Source organism: Lontra canadensis, unplaced genomic scaffold, assembly GCF_010015895.1.
Source record: "Lontra canadensis isolate GAN:19392208 unplaced genomic scaffold, GSC_riverotter_1.0 scaffold13, whole genome shotgun sequence".
NCBI lineage: Eukaryota > Metazoa > Chordata > Mammalia > Carnivora > Mustelidae > Lontra > Lontra canadensis.
In genome coordinates this window covers 399,469-406,654 of record NW_022631007.1, presented here as the reverse complement: position 1 = coordinate 406,654, position 7,186 = coordinate 399,469, and positions in this window count along the sequence as shown.

Here is a 7,186-nt window from a genome sequence, read left to right as displayed (position 1 = left end):
CTGTTCCACCGGCCAGCTTCTGTGTCTCCGCATCCTGCCTTGCAGAGAACTCGGTCTAGCTCTGTGGTACAGGGGAAGGAAAAAAGAAATAGGACGGGGAAGGAGGCACCTGAGGAGAAAGGGAGGAGAAGAATCCTAGAGGGTAGAGGGACAGGTTAGTATCTCCGTATACTTTGGGCATTTGCTAAATATTGAAGGAATACATACATTCGTGCATGAAACAATTCATTCAGTCTTTCTTTACATGGATGCATTCTAGGAACGTTTGTTCAGCACCTCCAGTGTGCAAGGACGTGTGTATGTCTTCATAAAGATGTGTGTAGAGAGGACGTGGACCTGTGGTATTGTAAGAATCAAGGGCAAAAAGTGGGGCACAAGATTGGAAAGACACCCAGGGGGAAAGAAAGGTGATGAGCTTCTTGCAAGGTGAATGAGCAGGTGGCTGAAACAGAAACCAAGATTGAGGACAGGGGAGCAAGTTAGGAGAGGACTATAGGGGATCATAAAAGGCTTCATTATGGCCCCGTACTATACACTGAGACCAAGACCCAGGGAAGTCTTGGCAACGTCCTGGGCTCACATGTCAGCAGCAGAGACGAATAGTCCCTGGCCCTCTCCCAAGCATTGAGCTGGGACCTACTTTTGCTGTGCCTTGGAAAGACTGTGGGGTATGGAGCTTTCTGGCCCAGTGGATGGGAGTCAGGCAGCTGAGCGCATGGGGCACAGCCCTGTACTTGGACTTCTGTGCCTCCTTTCCAGTGAGGTGTGTTTTAATCTAGGCATAGAGGGAACTAACTGTACAAAATGATGTGATTTTTAAGTGTGCTGAGATCTGGCTACCACTCCGGGCTCCCCCAAACACCCTTTGAGTGCCTAATATTTGACCATTAGTGATTATTTATAGCTAAACCTTTAGTCCCATTAAAATAAAATCCTCCTAAGTGATTACCATAAATGTCAGGATTGTGGTTACTTCTGGGAGGAGGGAGAGTTGTGATAGGATTGGGCACATAGCTGGCTTCTGGAATAGCTGGCTAAATTCTAATTTCTAGTCCCGGATGCTAACGAGGGTCTTCCCTCTGTAACTTATTCAGTTATACATTTTCCTTTCTTTTTTAAAAGTAACTTTTAAAATGATTTTATTTATTTATTTACTTAGCGCACAGGAGGAGGGGGAGGGGCAGAAGGAGAGGGAAAGAGAAACTCAAGCAGACACCATGCTCAGTGTGGAGCCCAATGCGGGGTTCAATCTCGTGACCCTGAGATCATGATCCTGGCTGAAATCAAGAATTGATGGCCCTGGGGTGCCTGGGTGGCTCAGTGGGTTAAAACCTCTGCCTTCAGCTCAGGTCATGGTCCCAGGATCCTGGGATTGAGCCCCACATGGGGCTCTCTGCTCAGCGGGGAGCCTGCTTCCTCTTCTCTGTCTCTGCCTGCCTCTCTGCCTACTTGTGATCTCTATCTGTCAAATAAATGAATGAAAATCTTAAAAAAAAAAAAAAAAAGAAGAATTGACGGCCCAACCAACAGAGCCACCAGGTGCTCCAGTTGTTTTTTGTTTGTTTGTTTGTTTTTAAAGTCATCTCTTCACCCAACATGGGGCTCGAACTTGCATCCCTGAGGTCAAGAATCGCACGCTCCACCAACTGAGCCAGCCAGGTACCCCTAACTATACATTTTACGTATTGTTCTGTATCTGTGTTATATTTTACAAGAGGGTTTCTGATTTTTGCAACTGGTACTTTCTGAAGTTTTATTGGTTTTCCACAATTCACTGGTTGAGTTTCCATATTTTCCTGAGAGCAGAGTTTTTTGTTTGGGACTGTTTTTTAAAGTTTATTTACTTACTTAAGTAATCTCACTACCCAGTATGGTGCTTGAACTTGAAACCCTGAGATCAAGAGTTCCATGCTCTTTTGACTGAGCCAGCCAGGTGCCTGAGAGCGGGTTTTGATAAAGGAAGTAGAGTATGCAGGGAGGGGAGGCTGAAGAGGGAAGGCCCTTCACAGGGAATAGAAAGATTAGGGGGCATCAAAATTTAAATTGCGCTGCCTTCACGTTTTATTTACTAGAGCCCGTCTTCCTCTCCCATTTCTCCTCCCCTAACATCATCATGTCCTTAGTTTTCCATGCTTCTCCCTCACATTGCTCATATCTTCTACACTCCGGGATTATATGTATGTTTTGCCTCTATTTGCCTCACCTAATTGCTGCCTAACTTCCTTCCCTTCTGGGGGTTCGGTGAGGAATTTTCATTCTTCCTGGATTTTCTGGGAGAGTTCAGATCTTAAATATTCCTTTTCAGTGTTCTCATAAACAGACCCATCCTCCTCAGATCATGCGTTCTGATTTTGGGGGGCAGGCACTTGGGAGACCTTTACAAGGTTAGAATGGCTCCAAAGAGTGGCTGACGTGCCCGCTGCAGGGTGATCTTTAGATTTAGCGGGGGGAGCAGACAGACAGGGTCGGAGTGGGGGGGCTGGTACCGAACAGTCCATGTGGTTTGGTTGTTCCTATTTCCATAATGATCCTGGCCCTTCCCCCGCTGTTGTCTATTATTAACAGACCCAGAAACTTGATCAGGGCAGCAGCAGCAGAGGGATTTTCTGGGAACCATGCCCAGGAAAGGCCCAGAAGCCCTAAATTGAAATGATGGGGCAGCTGGCAAAGAGGGAGACCTAAACACTGTCCTCTCCGGCTGCCACGCAGACAAACCTGGACTCCCCTCCTCATACACAGGGAGATGCCCTAAACATCTTGCTTCTCAGGACGAGAGTCAGAGACCAATTCCCCAGTCTAAGCAGCCAAGCCAGTCAAACTTAAATAAAGACCATCTTCTTCGTGGTCAAAAATGCAGTTCAAAATATTAAGTTCCACTTAAAAAATCATCAATATGATACCATTTGTGGAATTAAAAGCCAGGATGCATAACTTCAAAGGACCAGAGAATATATAGCCATTCCTCAATTCTGACATTAAAAATAGAAAACTTAAGGTGAAGGGGAACAAAGAGGTATTAAATCAGAGTAAGATGATGGAATTAGAATAAAAAATACAAACGGTATCATATTGCACAGAGACGAAACCTTCAGAAAAGACTAGGAAACGAAATACAGGTATGTGCTATTTGTAAGACGCATGTCTACAAAAAGTTGTTAAAAAAATAAACTGCTGCATAAATCTTAACAACAAAAAAGGCTGAAAGTTAAAGGAACACATCTGGGAATGGAGACTTCACTTTCGTCCTTAGTTAAGATTGCCTTGGCTATTTGGCACTTCGCATTTCCATACAGATTTTAGAATCCGCTTATCAATTTCATAGAAATAACCTGCTGGGATTTTACTTAGAACTGAGTTTAATCAGAAGATCAATCACTGGCATCCTTACAATATTGTTTTCTAATCCATGGAGAAGATACATCCTTCCATTCATTTATGTAGGTGTTTCTTTCAAGAGTGTTTTGTTGTTTTCAATGTAAAAGTTCTGCACATCTTTCAATGTATCTATTTTGAGTTATTTGATTTCTTATGCTATTTTAAAAAATATTTTATTTATTTATTTGACAGAGATCACAAGTAGGCACAGAGGCAGGCAGAGAGAGAGAGAGAGAGAGGAAGGGAAGCAGGCTGCCGCTGAGCAGAGAGCCCGATTCGGGATTCGATTCCGGGAACCCTGGGATCATGACCTGAGCCAAAGGCAGAGGCTTTAACCCACTGAGCCACCCAGGCGCCCCTTGTTTTTTTTTCCCAAGTAATCTCTACATCCAACATGGGGCTCAAACTCACCACCCTGAGATCAAAGCCACACACTCTTCCAAAAAGAGCTAGGCAGACTCCCTGCTTTATTTTTGAAATTCCTTGTTATTTAGAAACACGTTTTTGTTTTTTTTTTTTTGCATATTGACTTTGTATTCTGGGACTTTGCCAAATTCCTTTCATTCTAAGAGTTTGCAGATTCTTCTGGATTATGAGTGTACATAGTCATGTTGTCAGCAAATTTTTTTTACCTTCATGATCCTTGTATTTTCTTGGTTTATCACACAGGCTTGAACCAGTATGATACCTGAAGGTGTGGCAGTGGGTATCTTTGGCTCAATCCTCATTTCAAGGAGGAGGGCTTTGTATTTTTTTTGGAAGTTTCCTATAGCATTTTTGTTGATACCTTTTGTTAGATTTAAGGATGTGCCCTCCTAATTCCGGTTTTCTAAAGTTTTTTCTTTTAATCATGAATAGGTATTGAATTTTGTAGTGTTCTTTTGTGTATCTGCCTAGATAATTATGATTTCTCTCCTTACTAATATTTGTTGATTGTTAATTACATTGATTATTTTTCACATATTGAATCAACCCTGGTTTTTTTTCAGTAAACCCAGATTAGGTATGGTGTATTATCTTTTTTTTTTTCCCTCCTAGATCGGATTTGCCTATTTTTTCCAGGAATTTTACATCTACATTCACAAGAGAGTTCAACCCCTGGTTTTCCTGTGATACCCTTGCTGGGTTTTGGTGGCCTCAAAAGTGAATGGGGACCTGTGCCCTTATTCTAGTCTCTGAATTTCATGGAAGATTAGTGAGTGTAAGATATGAGTGATGTCCCTTTTTCCAAAATGTTTTTGGTCTGATCTAAAGGTCTACTAAGGTTTTATCAATTTTATTGATGTTTTCAAGGTAATGACTTCCCATTTCATTGATTTTTCTTTCTTGGAGATTTGTTTTCTATTTCACTGGCTTTTGCTTTTTTTGTATTTTCTTATTTTTTGAATTTGTTATCCTGTTTCTTGACATAAAAACTTAGATCACTGACTTCAGTCTTTCTTTTATAACATGTGAATTAAAGCCATATTCAGTATTACTTTACTTGTATGCCACAGGTTTTGATATGGTGTATCTTATCAATTTTTTTTCTAACTTTGTGATTTCTCCTGTGACCCATGGGTTATTTAGAACTGTAAATAAACTGCCGGTTTATTTTTTTTAAAGATTTTATTTATTTATTTGACAGACAGAGATCACAAGGAGGCAGAGAGGCAGGCAGAGAGAGAGGGAGAAGCAGGCTCCCCGCTGAGCAGAAAGCCCGATGCGGGGCTCAATCCCAGGACCCTGGGATCATGACCTGAGCCGAAGGCAGAGGCTTTAACCCATTGAGCCACCCAGGCACCCCTGCCTGTTTATTTTTAAAGTTAGTTTTCCAGTTCTCTTTTTCGTGACCTAATCCCGTGTTCACAGAACATTAATTCTTAAAAATTTTCTGAGGCCTGATGGCCCACTGTGACCAATTTTAGTAAATGCTTCTGGCCTGAAGACAGTATGCACACTGTTGGCTTAGAGTACAGTGTTCTGTTTATCGATTAAGTTAGGCTTGTTACTTGTGTTGCTCAACTCATCTGTTATATTAGCTTTTGAAACAAATGCTTTAAAATAATTTTTAAAAAAATTAAATTTCACAGCATTTAGGAATTTCATTTCATTGTATGCTTTTCTATTCCTTGGGTTTTTGACAGCAATACCTTTGTATATATTCCCCCCCACCCCCATCTCAGCCTTTGAGCGGCAGGAGTAGTGAGCAAAGGAATGCTATGTAGACCGGAAGGCAGGCAGGCTCTAAAGGCTACCAGTGCCTCTCCATGCCCTGTTCCACCACTCAGTCATGGGCCCTCCAATGCCTTGGAAAAAAGCTGGAAGCAGAGGTTAGCTCTGTCCTGCTGAGTGCCCGAAGCAGGCATGGAAACTCTGGGGATGTGTGCTAAGTCTTGAAACTAGGGAGGAAAAGTATATTAAAGTCTGTGATAACATGTTTCCAGTGCTACCTCTTCACTTCAGGTCTCTCCCGTACCATACTAAACTCTGGCCATGACAGCGAGGAGTGAGGTTCTGTTTCAGCAAACAGAACCAGATAAAGGGTACCGCCCCAGCCTCCCCAACAGCTTTCATCTGGCAGCAGGGCTCTTCCCAAAGGACCCAGCCACAGGGGAACCATCTCTGCCCTCTTGGCAGAACAGTGTGTTTGTGTCGAACAGATGGCAGAGGCAGGGGGACCAGGATCATGTGACCAGAGTGCCTAGAAGTCTCTATATTGACAAAATCAAAATCAAGTCTTCAGTTTAAAGGAAAAATTATTTTTATAAAAACAGAAACAGGTTTTATTTCAATCCTGTTAGGGAGTGAGAGGGATGGAAAACAAAAAAAAAAAAAAAAAAAAAAGAAGAAGGGAGGGGTCTCTTTATACACACATGACATCAGGATCAACTACAAGGAATAATACCCATTTTCATCCCTCCCCCAACTCCTAGGTGGGGTCCAAGGCCAGCTGAGAATAGATGGAACAGGAGTTAAGACACTATTGGCACAGTAACATGGCCAATGCACCAGAAGATGGAGCGAGAAGAGAATTTCCCAGGGAGCAAGGCCCTGGGCCTCAGCGGCTTCCCCAGTAAAGGGGGAATGAGAAAACTTTGGCTCAGCAGGAAGGCAGTTGGCAAAAATCAGAGATCCCTCGGCTGGCCTCTCCAGCTCACGAAACTATGGGCTGAGGGAAGTCCAGACGTCTGTCCAGTCCATGCTGTTCTCTGCTTCCTCTACGACCTCTTCTCTTCAGGCTTGAGACTGAGAGCTCACCTGGTTCTCCTCTTCATTTTGGAAGGCAGGGGAGTAAGTGCTTCTTCTACCCTTCCTACATCTAGGCTACTCAATTACTACTTTGTCGGCTCTAGAGACAGAAGCCAACTAACAAGGCCGGCTCCCCTTGTGAAAGTCGGCTTGAAGAGCCCTTGGGTTGGCCCAACTGCCTCCACAGAGGTTTCTCGGAGCTTGCTCCTTACAGACGGACCCTCCCCAAACTTGTTCGGAGATACCTTCACTGGGGAGATGTGGACAGAAAATACCTCGTCTCTCTCTAGAGTTGGATTAATAATCCCATCTTTGACTGGAGGTGGGGATGAGAGAGAGAGAGCAGGTGTTGGCAGAGGGAAGGACTGCGGGAAAGCAAGGCAGTTTACACTGCATTACAGATTCAAGTCTCTGGATTGTGAAGTCATCTGGAGCTCCAAAGAAGGAAGGGGGTTTCGCTGACTCAATATGAACTAGTGGAAGTACTTTAGTGGCAACCCTGTAATTCCCATAGACCAATAGGGAATGTGTTGGGGGAAAAAAAAAAAAAAAAAAGACAGTGAAGAAGCAGAGTTCCGCC